Source organism: Enoplosus armatus, chromosome 12, assembly GCF_043641665.1.
Source record: "Enoplosus armatus isolate fEnoArm2 chromosome 12, fEnoArm2.hap1, whole genome shotgun sequence".
Classification (NCBI taxonomy): Eukaryota; Metazoa; Chordata; class Actinopteri; order Centrarchiformes; family Enoplosidae; genus Enoplosus; species Enoplosus armatus.
Window position 1 is genome coordinate 3,106,151 of NC_092191.1, and position 14,649 is coordinate 3,120,799.

Genomic DNA, 14,649 nt, shown 5'->3' on the forward strand with positions numbered 1-14,649 from the left:
ATTATGAGCACATATGCACATAAGCATAGCTGCATGTTTATCTGCATAGCTGCATGTACATGAAAAGTGCACATTATCATATGTAAGTCATACAGAATGTAAACGTTAGTTTTGTATACGAGTTTATTAGATTAGCATTTAAGTGTGTATGTTTCTGTACATATGTCAGCTTCTTGTTAATGGGAATAAATCTATCCATCCATCCATCCAGAGTGACGTTACGCCATATTTATACAATTAAATTATGTTTTTGGTTTGTAAAAACATTACATCAAAATTATCAAACTTCCAACATACAAATACAGATTCTTACATTCAGGGCACGATGCCTCGATGAATGCTTTGAGTCTCGCCGTCACAGTCACCAGATTTCAACCCAACACCTAGGAGAGTTTTTGTTTCAACATGTGAGACAAACACCAAATTAGGGACTATATTTTTTCCATGCACCCAGTAGACATGTATGAGAAGAAGCACTGAAGCTGTTCTGGAGGCTCGTGGTGGACCAACACATGCCTAAGACACTTTATGCTGGTTTTTCCTTTAATCTGTTACCGATCCGTCTGCACCTCCTACAACACTTCCACAAAATCATCCACTTTGAAACTTGGAACACATCTGCTCACCAAGAAACTGCAGTAAAACATTTTCACTCTGTTTTTCGTTTGTCTCCTTCCTCATAAATGTGCAGATAGTGAAAGTGAATTGCCCCACATTAGCATTATTTCTGTCATTTCTTTCCCATGGGTGTGTGATATATTATTGAATAAACCAAGCATTCATTTAACACACAATATTATTATAGTACATATTTTAATGATTTCCTCCTAATCTCCCCAACCCCCGAACAGGATGTATAATCCACCAGCAACCTCCTTTATCTCACCATTGCATTGAAAAAAACAAACAAAAAAAATATGTACAATAAAACATACAGAATGGAAGAAAAACATAAATGTACACATTTATACAAATAAACACAAACTGATATACAGTATAAACCAATGCATAAACCACAAGAAGAATTGAAGAGGGAGTAAAAAGTTAGATTTGTATTTGTGTAAAATTAATCTAGTGGAGCCGATGGGAGGGTTTTAAGCTTATTGCCGTATTGGATCATGGGACCCAAAGTAGAAGGAAATGTATCAGATAAGCCTCTTACTGTGTGCTTTATTTTCTCAAAGCTCAACAACAATATTCGGTCACTAAACCAGAGAGAGACTCTGGGGGATCTTGACAATTTCCTGTTGAGGAAAATCCTCCTACAAGCCAACACCGATGCAAATGTAGTAATTCAGAGTCATTCAGTGGGAAACACAAGAAATGATTTGTTTTGTTTCTTACTGAATGGAACACCAGAAAATAAGCAATCTCAGCACTTGGCTTTGGTTCAACATGCAGTAAGAAGAAGATTTAAAAATGGTGGACCAGTATGCTGTTAAGTGGGGACAGGATCAAAATAATATGTGTCTAGTTTCTGCTGTATTTCTCATCAATGCTAGACAATGTAGTAATAGTGAAAAAAAGACAACTTACTGTGGTATGATAAACCAGAAGTTAACTGCTGTACATTTTAACAGAAAGTTCCAAATTAGTTTTGAGCTGCAGCGAAGTTTGTGCAGTGAAGCATTGCAGGCTGTCGTTCCTGCAAAAGGTCATTAGGTGCACTTTCACTTAACAAGGTCCAGCTGGGATGTACACCCAATCAGGAGGCACAAAAAATACACACTGCTACCTTGTTTCTTGAGGTAAAAGTGAGTGTGTGAGCACGGCTGTACTGTATATATATATATATATATATATACAGCAGATGAGCTGTTATGGCACATCACACATTATCTGTGAGTTGGATAATTGATAATATATACAGTGCATGAGGACAATATGCCGAATCATTCAATAACTTGGTGTGATCACACCATACCATGAGAATATCGCACCATCGTTTAATTGAAATACTGAAATACTGAATTTGTCTCAAAAGCCTGAAAAAGAAGGCAAAGTACGGAGGTTATTCATTCAGTATTCATTCAGATTTCTGTAGCATTGTACAATACATGTTTAAGGGCTTCGTCACCTGAGGCACTTGATGGGAGGTCTTTATAACAGGAAGAAGAAAAGTCAGTCATTTGTTCAAATGTCTAAAACAACAAGTGTCTGACTTTAACACAGCAGACTGAGGTCTCCCATCCACAGTCTATCTTTGTCACCGTCAAAACTGTCCAATAAAGGTGAAAACGCCCCAAAATGATCTATCTAAAACAACAAGAAGTTGCCTAAACTTAAACAGACTTTAAATGTGAAGGTGGTAGATCAGAAAATGCTCTTATTTTGGAAGGCAAACAACCTTTTTTTTTGGCTGTTAACGCGTGAAGACGTTATTTCTTGTTCCTGTTGTTGAATGAAGGTCAAAATGTCCGTCAAAGAACATGTTTTGTTTTGCTTGTTTTTATCATCAGAAAATCAGAATTTTGAGTAGTCAACAAGATGGAGCCTAAACTTTTATTAAACTGAAACGAGGACATGAGGTTCTTTAATTAAGTCTATAGAAGGCACAAATCCATAATTCATCTGTGTTGCTTTTCAAGAGTTGGTTTTAGTGAGGAAAACAATCACATCCATACTCCTGGGAAAGTTAAAGTGAGGTAAGTGGGGGATCTGGGAATAGAAAACACACCATTAACACACACTGTAAGTCTTTTAAATATGAGATAACCAATCTTTGCTACTGAGTTTAATCCAGTTTTGCTGTAAAACAATTATGATTGTTCTTATTAATTGAAGAGGCTCAGAATCAGCATTTCCAGAGGAGAAATACACTGACTGAACTGAGAACAGAGCAACAGGATTACATGCAGAGGCAGGATTGATAAGAGAAAGAGGAATATTTGCTAAAAGGGATGATAAAACGAAGGGCCAACCTCCTTCTATTCTGGATTTATCTTGTGTTTGTGGCTTCCTATAAAGGAGGGAAAACATAGATTTACCTATAAATTGAAAGGATTAACTGGAGGGCAAAGAAATAAAAACATGAACCAAGGTAGACTAATGTGGATAGAGCTCCATCTCAAAGGCCTTGTGGATCAGAGATTACTGCAGATTCTCTCAACTAAACTGAAATTCCCTGTGGATTAAAAGAGTCATCCATTTTAGCTTTTGAGCTGAAAAGTAGACTGTCTGGAATACTTGACTTACCCACAACGTCTTCTCTCGTCTCTCGTTTAGGGATCTGGAGACTGTTTTAGGTGCCTTTATTTCTTACCATCTTGATTTTTGTGATTCTCTGTGTGAGTCATCTCCGTCTCGCCAGCCTCTTGGCAGAATCTCCCCTCCACTCGCCTCCCATAGAGAACTGATTGTAAAGATCTGTTGTTTGTTTTTAGAGCGTTAAGCGTTGCTTCGTATCCCCGACCTTCGCTGCCCCTATTTCACACGTAGTCCCGTTAGATCTTCTGCTAAATTCCCCTAATCTGACCCAGGCCTTTTCAGACTGGAAACAAAACTAGCAGCAGAGCAAGCTTGGACAGTTTGCTTTCCAAAAGGACCCATATAAACTTAACCGTTTAGCAGCAGGACAACATCATGTGTCTCTTACAAAAATGATTCATATAAATCTGACACTTATGTTTAGGTTCATGTTTATGGTCCTGGTCAAAAGAAAGAAACAGGAAAGTCAAAGTAACACGCTTAGTTGTGAAGATAATGCTCTTATTCTTCCCATGTTGACAGTCTTGTTTTAATTGTGATTTTAATTTTTGACTTGTGGTTTGAGACCCCAAAACATGGAGGCTCATTCCCGGCAAGAAAAAGAAAACCTTAAAAGTTAGACATGATAAAAATAATAAAGATAGGTAAATTTTGACTTACTAAGCCAGAAGTTTGACTTATTATGAGTGTTTCCATTTTATCATGTTTAACTTTCATGCATTTCTTTTCTTTTCTTGTCGTAAATGGGCCTCCATATCATGACCATCTATTTATCTATTCATTCATCTCCATGCTTGTGTTCGTATCTGATCTGCGTGTTTCCTCGTAAATGCTGATGAAATATCGTTTTTCACAGACAACATGGGTGGAATGAAAGAATCCTTCCTGCTGTTTCACTCTCGTTCCTCTCTGTAGGTTCCCTGCTTACCAGTAGGTGGAGCTTGTCTCCTTTGGCTTGAGAGAAAGAGAGAAGGAGGGAGAGAAGGAGATGATTAAAGAGAGAAGAAAGACAGCAAGAGGAGAGGCAGAGGGAGGGAGAGGGAGGGAGCAGAGAGCAAGCGTCAGCACTCCATGCGTTAAAAGGGCAGATGGTAACCGCGGGTAACTGAGGAGCAAACCACTCTGCTGGCCACAGAGCAAGAGATCAGCAGAGAGAGGGAGGTGGAGGGAGGGAGGAGAGCGAACACATGCAGCGCAGCGGAGGAGAGGAGAGGAGCATCTGAGAGGAAGCTGCACGCCGGCTCTGACAGAGAGGAAAGACTGAGTACTTCTTCTCCACACTAACAAGGAGGCAGAGAGCAAAAAGAGAGAAACAAGGACAGAGGCAGGAAGATGGGGAGAGAGTGAGAGGAGGAGAGGAAAAAAAAGTATCCCTCCCCTCCACTTAGAGAGATACAGAGACAAAGAGGGAGGGAAAACAAAAGGGGGTTGGAGAGATTGTGAAGCGAAGAGAGGGAGGCAGCGGATGGGAGATAGTTAGAGGAACTGCAAGGCTGATCAATGAGCGGCTGAGATTTCGGGAAGAAATTTCGACTCAGCAAGAAAGAGAGAGAGAGGGAGAGAGGGAGTCAATGACAGGGAAAGATTGATGAATGAAAGATGGGAGCAAAACATCTGGAGAGAAAAACACTCAGAAATATTTAAAGGGAAGAGGAGGAATCTAAAGGGAATTTAGAAAGAACGAGAAGAATAAAAAAAACATTTAGAGAAAGACAAGAAGATAAGAGTGGAATGGAAAGAGGAGCAGAGGGTGAAATATTTAAAAAGAGACAGAAGCTGAGGGAAGATGAGCAGAGAGTCAAACAGTCACCGGCAAAAACTTAGAGAAGAGAGAGAATAAATCAGAGCAGCAGAGGGGGGGGGGAGAAACTGCGCTCCTCCTTTTCTTTTTTTGTTATTTCTTCCATCCCTCCACATGAGGAGAGCGGGACAGAGTTGAGGAAGCAGCAAGAAGAAGAAGAAGAAGAAGAAGAAGGAGGAGGAGGAGGAGGAGAGGAAGCAGTTTCTTCTTCAGATAGATACAGAGATATTTAAGTATATGAAACCCAGTCAACTCCAATGGCGTGCTACTACATTGTGATCAGTTCCACCCACCTGCGTGACGGACAGCTGAGGAGCATCAAGGGGGTGTTCAGAGGACCAATAGGAACCAACGGCCAGAGAAACACGGTAAGGCCTCGAGTCCGATGGATACTGGGATTTGTTTTAGCTGTGAGACAGAAAAAAAAGCCAAATTTAAGAGCTTGTATTTTGAAGTTTTAAGTGTGTTTGACGTCCGCACTGTGGAGCTGAGATCTGATTATATTTTTTTTGGGGGGGGGACTAATTTCAGCTTTGAAAGTAGCTACGTCTAACTGACATAAATCCAGTCTAATCCAGAGTGCACGTGCGTCTTTGGGAGTGTGATTTCTTTTAATTTTCTGCATCAAAGAAAAGCCGGAAAGTCGTTACCTCTAAATCAGCATTACTTAAACCACTCCCACTCACTTGATTGTCAGGTCCTTAATCATTGTGTTTGCAGAGTTAATTAATTGCCACTTCCATTAGGTTAATTGACTTGGTATAGGAGGCAGAGAGATGAAGATGGGGGTGGGGAAGCTGGAGAGGGTCCCCCTCTCACACTAAGAGCTCCTCTGGCTCCGTGTCCGTCCTTAAACATGTTCGGCGTCTTGTTTTCTACCTTTGATGTTTGAGGTCAGTGAGAAGTCAGGAGGGTTTTTTTCTTTCTCTTTACATACACATTTATCCTCTTTGACACGGCACTTAAGCTCTTTTTTTACGACAGGACTCGTTCAAACACAAGCAGAAGCCTCACGTTCACTCAGTTTACGCACATTTTCAGTCGTAGATTTGAACCTTGTCTTTAATGAGATGTCAAAAATAAAACAAAAACAGCTTCTTTGGCACTTAAAATACTAATCTGATAGAAGTATAGTTGGAATACATGTGTTAAAAACAGTAGTGGGCTGTAACTTACAGTACATTTACTCAAGTACAAATCCGAGGTACTTGACCATTTTCATTTTATGCATCTTCATACTTCTACTCAACTACATCTCAGGGGCAAATATTGTACTTTGTACTGCACTGCACGACAGCTTTAGTTACTGTTTCTTTTCAGATTACAGTTTTTAATCTATCTCCAAATTTGGTGATTTTGAATTTGAATGTTTCAGAAAAACTGAAGGATTAAGTGTTCCTTTATGGGATGAGACATTTATCCTGCTTCTTGAGCTAAATAAACTATTTAAAACCCTCCTTGGATCAGCTGGTTGACTTTTTTAGAGATGTGTGGTTCTCACAGGACAGCGAGTGATGATCCTCTACAATGTGATGTATTGCTGTAGCTTAAACTACCCAACAGTATATAAAGAAGTTAAAATGAGCTCAACCTGAAACATCTACAGCAGTAAAATGCACCATACACATTAATGCAGCAGTAATATTAATCCAGAAGCATCATATATAATATAAAACACTGACAGGGACTATTTACTCTTGATACTTGATACATACTAAGCATAGTTTTTAATGCAGAACTTTTTCTTGTAGTGGTGTATTTTCACAGTTCTGTATAAGTACTTTTACTGAAGTAAAGGATCTGAATACAAATTAAAAACCAACGTGCATTTCATTAAAATCTGAATGAAAATGAGATCAGAGAAATAACTTGTCGTGTGCAGTCCTGAAGCTGTGTGGGAAGATTCGAGCCGACCAGATGAGTCAGACGCTTCTTCAGCTTTTTTTTTTTCTTCTCATAATCTAAACTCCAACTAAACCGTGTTCTTCGTTCGCCTTCATTCTTACTGAACATTACAGGCAAACATAATTACAGCGAGTCCTTGTAGAGACGCACCAAACAGTCCTACAGGCTTCAAAGAGACATCAGGTGAGACGTCAAGAGGTTGTGTAAGGGCAGTGCTACAGTAAAGCACTACTTACTACCTTTTAGAAGAAATACAATTACATTTGCTCATTTTCATTATTATTTTAAACTAACCACAAATACTAACTTTAACCTCTTTAAAACGTGGTAGTTTTATGTTTTAATCAGAACAATCATCGTTAGAGTCGTGTATTGATCATTAAATATAAATTAAAATCAAGTGTTGGGTGATGCAGTGATCATTTTAACACAGGCTGCACAGTCTTTGTTCTGCCTCGCGTCATTTCACTGTCAGATCATATTTCACTTTCACTCGTGTCGATACTTTTAATAACCGCCATTAATCATGAATTATGATGACATGTCATGGTGAAATGATAGGACTATAAGTCTGTGCGAGTGACCGGCCCACAGTGAATCAACAATGCATCTGACTGAGCCTGTAATTAACTAGAAGGCACATGATGGAGCCTGCAGCAGCTCTCAAGTGTTCTGCAGCGGTTTGTGTTACCGCAAAACTCAACATGCACATGTTGGACCTTTTCATTATCACATGAATACATAAAGGAAAATGCAATACTGGAAAAATACTGGTATTTATGGTTTCAGACAAAAACTAATGGGGCAAATCCCAAATCTGGATTACCAAAGAACTGGGAAAAGGTTAAAAAATCTCATACTGAAATCTTGTGTATGTGTATCACAGAGCTGGAGGTGCTGACATGTAGTCGGAAAAATATACCACGTGTTCACATTTTTATGGACTGTGAGGGTGTGAACATGTGGAGGTTAGGAGACCTTTGTTGACATGGTTACGATAATGTCCACTTGGTTAAGGTTAGGGCGCGATCGTGAAATGAAAGAAGTGTAAATTATTACTGCAGTTGAGTAATGTAATGTTAATTAGTAATATTTAAGTGACTGATTACAGGAAACAGGAAGTGAGCAGCGTTCTTCTGTGCCCGACATTTTGCTGACCCTTAACCACACCGACTTTGTACATCAACATCACACTATTTCCTTGTAAACACATTTTTTGGCATTTGCTGAAACAACTGATGCTTTTGCTTTTCTCGGGAGGACAGTCTCAAATATCCTCCCTTTTGTTGAGATGTCTTCCAGAGAGGGCTTCTTTCCAACTTCATGGTTGAACCCAAATCTCTCATTAAAGAAAAGTTAAAAATAGATCCTCTTCTTACACATTAATTATTGTGCTTGTCTGAATAGATGACAAACTAATGAAGCTGTTATAGCACCTTGAACAAGCTGAAGCTTTCAAAGTTATTAAAATGATAACTCAGAAAACACAAGGTAAAGTTTGCACTGCTAACACAACCATAAATAAACGTTCTTTAATTACACAAGGAAACGGAGGCATTTCAAAGGCACGTATTCAACTCCTCCGTCACCTAATCCAGGAATAGAAATCTATATCAAGAGATTTAATTGGCGAACAACGGCATGACTATCACCAGTCACCTTGGATCCCCATATAACCAAACTAATTTTATCTCCAAGTTCTTCAGGTCTGATGAAATTGCATGAAACGATCATGTCTTAAAAATTCAAATAACATGCTCTGTGCGCGGAAAATGAGAGAGATATGTTTGCGCCAGCACAAAAGGACTTCATGAGAGAGACATGAGCAGAAACAGGCAGCAGAGTTTGAAGCCAGTGCAAAGTGAGAGTGTGGAGATCAGCGGGATGGATGAGTGTCTACAGCTTCCTTTTAACTTAAATGACTCAAGTTCAGTCCCAAGTTTATGCACAGATGTTTTCATTTTTAGCATTTCTGTCTACAATCATGACCAAAATAAACGTAAGGGACCTTTTAATATTGTGTTTACAATAAATGCATTTTTCCTACTGTTCCAGGCAGCCAATATTTTCCATTCATCCATTCATTTCTGTATGGCTGTCAGGGTTGCATTATCATTGCATGGCAATGCTGTTTAAATGGAGACTGATGTGAAAAGCATTACCTCACACTCATACTCTGGCACTGAACATACTGTTGATTGCATGTGTGGGAGGGATTTTAAGTGAGGTGCCAAATAAAAGAATGGCCCTCACAACAATAATGTCACTTCTGCAAAAACAGACCAAACTTGATGTAAATTTGACCAGAAAATAATTCATGATCACTGTGATGGATTACACAACTCAAGATTCAAGAGTTTGTTAATTCATTTTCATATTGTGTTGAAATGAATGGAAAACAAAGGGATCGTGGACGCAGCAGCACGATTCGTAGAAATGGTATCTGTGATTTTCACCAACTGGGCTAAAATATGCAAAATGACTGGTCCTTTAATTAAAACCTCCAAAGCCAACTTTAACAACTCATGCAAATACGGCACACATACAGCTGGGAGACAAAGACCTGAATAAATGTGTACAGCATGCTAACATTAAGCAGCTAACATGCGTATCATGCTCTGTGACATGCATCATGATGCCCTGCAGGGTGAATCACCCCTCACACATGTTCATAATTTATCATAATACAACTACAACACAACATGTGATAAATTAAATAAACATGGATAAAGTCAAAAGGTATAAATGCACTACTGATAATAGAGAAACATCATAGGAAGTTCATTCCCGGGAAACAATCTTACCATAAGGTCCATTTAGTAGCTGTTCTGGAGCTTTCAAATATTATACTGACTGACTGCTAGAAATATGTATGATATGTTCCCTAAAGCAATATTATAGGACTATTACACAATGCCTGAAATGATAAAGTAAGTAAACCAGTCAGTCATCTATTTTTAGTTTAATTCCTTGTCATTTTTTGGTGATTTGTGTGAACTGACCCTTTAAAAAAAAACACCTCATATGTAAGAAACACCTGAAAATATAAAGTCCAGAACATAATCTTCTCTGCTTTGCAAATGCATTTCAGACTTAATTCTCATTTCCTGAATTTTCTGACACTTTGTTGTTCGACAGGTGAGAGTTTAGCTGCTGCAGAGAGCAAACACGTCTCACGCTGCATGCTGATATCACCATCTTCTCTCTTCTTTAAAGGAAAATAAATCATCCTAACACCCTGAATCATTTCTTTTTCTCTGTACCTTAATTGCTTGAATGTGCCAAAGACATTTGGGCACGTTGCCTGCGTCTCTCTGTGTTACTATTCCTGCTGTCATCACGGCTCATCTCAAATCCACACTGGGTGGTCCAAAGTCTTCGAACCATTCAAGAAGTGTACGAGCATCCCCGTCCTCTGCTCTTCATCGCGCGTGTGTGTCAGTGTGTGTCAGTGTGTGTTTATATGTGTGTTTTTGTAAATCAGGTAGCTCTCAGTGACTCCGCGGCGACATTAATTCATGATAGCCCACCAGCTGTCGGGGAATTTTTCACACCTTTCCCATTATCAGCGAGGCCAGAGTTGTGTTGCTATAGAAACATTGATTCCAGTAAGTTAAATAACGCTGATTTTCTACACCCTACTTGGCACAACAATTTGACATCACATTGATGTTTTCGAGCTATTTATTTGTTTTGGAGACTTCCTGTGCCGGATGTGTGAAGTGGCTCTCGAGGAAGCGTTTTGTTTTAGAGTAAAAAAAACCTCCAACTCCAGCAGTAAACGAAGGGACTAGTTAACTGTGCTCCGGTTTATTGTCTTTATCAGAGGTCTGTATTTAGTGTCGAGTGTTTTCAATTGAAACCATAGGTGCTGCTGACTGACGGGTAAAAGCAGTAATGTCCTTGAGCCGCTGGGTTATGGTGCAATATTCTCTCTTGGTGCTATCGGCTACTGGACATCAGGCCTAAAAACACCCGTGACAATACAACAATACTTCCTCTCAGCCATTAATGCTTTAAACCTGTATGTGTGTGTGTGTGTGAGAGAGAGAGAGAGTGTGTGTGTTTTGAGGTCTGAGCTAAGTCGCCAAAAACATGGCTTCTCACTCCATAAATTAGCGCCGATGAGGACACTCTGTGCATGCGTGTGCATTTGTGCATGTGTGTGTGTTATTAAGTGACTGTGCATGTCTGCGTGTGTGTGTGTGTGTGTGTGTGTGTGTGTGTTTAACAGTTATGAGTGAAATGGTCGGCCCGTCTGGGTTCGAGCGGTTATGCATGCGTGCGTGTGCAAGCATGTTTCTCTGCGTGTGTTTTTGGTAGTTGTGACTTACATGGCGTGTGTGTGTGTGTGTGTGTATTCAGTTGTTGTGAGTACATGGTGTGTGTGTGTGTGTGTGTGTGTGTGTGTGTGCACTTCTTCTCCACGCATGAGTGTGTTTGCGTGACACAGCAGTGTGTATGTGTGTGTGTGTGTGTGTGTATTCAGTAGTTGTGAGTACATGGTGTGTGTGTGTGTGTGTATTCAGTAGTTGTGAGTACATGGTGTGTGTGTGTGTGTGTGTGTGTGTGTGTGTGTGTGTGTGTAGTGTATTCAGTAGTTGTGAGTACATGGTGTGTGTGTGTGTGTATGTGTATTCAGTAGTTGTGAGTACATGGTGTGTGTGTGTGTGTGTGTGTATTCAGTAGTTGTGAGTACATGGTGTGTGTGTGTGTGTGTGTGTGTGTGTGTGTGTGTGTGTGTGTGTGTGTGTATTCAGTAGTTGTGAGTACATGGTGTGCTCCATTGATGTGTGAAACATCAGCTATGACTGTGGAGCCATCTGCTTCAAAGGGAGAGATAGAATGCAAGTGTGTGTGTGTGTGTGTGTGCACTTCTTCTCCACGCATGAGTGTGTTTGCGTGACACAGCAGTGTGTATGTGTGTGTGTGTGTGTGTATTTCTGACACAGTCTGATTACTTGGCTGAACCAACAAGTTGTTTCTTCGGTGCATGTGGGACATCATGAAGTTTCAAAGCCGAGTCCCAATAAACCAAAAAATCTCCAAAATACTTTCAAACTGTAAAATTTACACGTCAGCTTCTTTTTTCATGCTTCAGATGTCCAGAAACATTTAGTTTCTATTATCTTATTTCAGAAGCAGACTCATTCAAGTCAGATATTTCAGATATTGAATGAATTAGTCAACAAGTCCTCCAAATGAAACATCTTCAACATCATTTGTTAATGCTCTCTGGAGCGAAAACACACAAGCGTCTCTCCGTCGGCAGGGCAACAGTGAAAATGTAATAACCATGAAAACAATTCAAACTAAATCAAAATGTTCCGTCACATCGTCCTTAAATATTATTGATCAAATGTGCACACAAATAGAAGGACATTTTAATACCCACCAACTTAACACTTAAGCAAAGGCGAGCCGAGTATTAATAGACACTTTTAGCCTTAATGAGCTGCTTCATGGTAATTCAACTTTGGAAAAACATGTTTTTGCAAAATCCACAAGCTTCTGTTCCATGATATCTTTAATTTCATCTCCATAAAATCTTCATGCTATGTCTGAAACCAGAGGCTGTCTTTGTTAAACGCTGTACAGTCATTTTAAATTGCCCTACCTTAGTGCAGTAGACATCCATTTAGCCATCCATCCATCCAAGAGTGCAGGCAGAAAAGTCCAGGAACATTTACGTATGTATATAAATATATATATATATATATATCCTTTATTTACACTCAGAAAAAAAACACTCTGAAGAGCAGCAGCCCTGTTTTACAAGTGTGCCGAGTTTACGTCATAAAAACATACAATAATAAATAAAACCAACAAATTACACAAATACATGAAAAGCAGAGATAATATAAATACAAGACATCCAATAATAAAAGAAAATACTCTTATTTATGTATTGCTTTTTGTTACATGTAATGCTGGTTGTGGTTTTATATATAATAAGTAGTGGGTGTGTTGAAATGTTTTCTTTTTAACTTTTTAGTTCCTGCCCTCACCCTCAAGAAGCTTTGCCTTTTGCCAGGCCGCCGTTGTAAATAATAGTGTGTTCTTAATGACTTGCCAGGTTAAATAAAGGTTAAATATGAAATGATAATAATAAAACCAGTCTTGAGCTTCGGGGTCTGTTGTAAATTATTCCATGAGGGTGAAGCAGTATATCTGAAAACACTGTAGTGTGGAGCGTGTTTGATACGTTCCAGATCTCCAGCAGAAAAGTGAGGATATGTAAACTGATGATCTTTTATATCTAAGACCTTTATGAATAAAAGATTTTCAGAAAAATCAATAAAAAAAACATTCATGTGAAAAACCCATTGAGATACAGAAGCTGGAGCAACAGATGAAAGCCAGGAGAGGAGGCGGGACTCCGTCTGTGTTGGTGTTGGTCAGTCATGATGTCAGCCACAATGTGTTTACTACCATTACTTATTATCTGCTGTCAGGAAAACTTTTCAGTGCTTTCATACATCGACAAAGACCAGAAACAACAACTCTCACCTTTCCGCCTGTGAGCACCCGCAAACATAAGTGTCACACACATTAGGGACGCTTCACCGGCAGCTGAACGGAAGACTGATTCTGCGAACACAATGTTGGAGCTTTTATACCCAAATAAGCTTTGTTCTGACTCTCTCATGAGTCGTGAACTAGAAAACGTTCCCTTGTACTCATGAAATCCCCCTGGGTCACATTTACCATCATGTCACGCTCCGCGGAGCAGCTCCGGCTTTCACATCGTGACAACCTCACAGGTTCATCACTGCTTTTTCCGGCTTCGTGCTCACAAACACTCGCAGGAATTCAAAAAACACAAAGTCCTTAAATGTGCTGACGTGTGGCCCTTTAAGAAGTGCAACACCCTGAGAGATTCATTTTTCATCCAAAGATGTTCTTAATGAGTTGTGGAGTGCTGAATGTTAAAGTATATATTTATGGAGCACGGTCGCTACTCGATTACCATGGAAACTGAGGTAGCATGTTGGAGGTGAGTGGGCGTCAACGCGACTTAGATGAACCCTGCGAATGTGGTGGGAGGGACGGAGAGAGAGAGAGAGAGAGAGAGATAAAGAGTCAGAGAGAGAGAGAAAGTGACAGGAAATGGAAGCAGATGGAGAAAAGTAAGAAAGAAACGCTCAGAGATGAAGTTTTGTTGCTATGAGAAGTCTGCAGGTCTTGCTTGTAACTCCCCTTTGCTCTCCTCTTCTCTGAAAAGGCATTATTTATCTCCTCTTCTTTATTATCCTCCGTACCTTTCTCCTCCCGTCGTTTCAACAAGACTTTTCTACTCAACAGGTAAAACAAATGAAACGTCAAAAGGTCGCTTTCTGATTGACTGGACGACATTCATTTATCCCCAGTCAGATGTATAACGAACCCTTTCGTGATGTGGCAACACTGTGGTTGAGGTTTGGTTCGGCTTGGACACAAAAACAACTGGGTTAGGTTTCGGGAAAGATCATGGTGTGGGATAAGATGAGACGACCTTCATCGTCATGGTTACAATAACAAACAGTGGGTTAGGGTTTGGGAACGATGGCGGATAGAAAACAGTGTTGACTGAAAACAAACAGCTGTCTCCCGTGTTGAACCTTTTGTTATTACTAAATTAAAGCAGCTGCTTTAATTGTCATTGACTACAGCAGTCAAATAAATGTAGTGGAGTACAATGTATGCAGTAGCATAAAATGGAAATACTCATGTAAAGTACAAGTACCTCAAAAGTG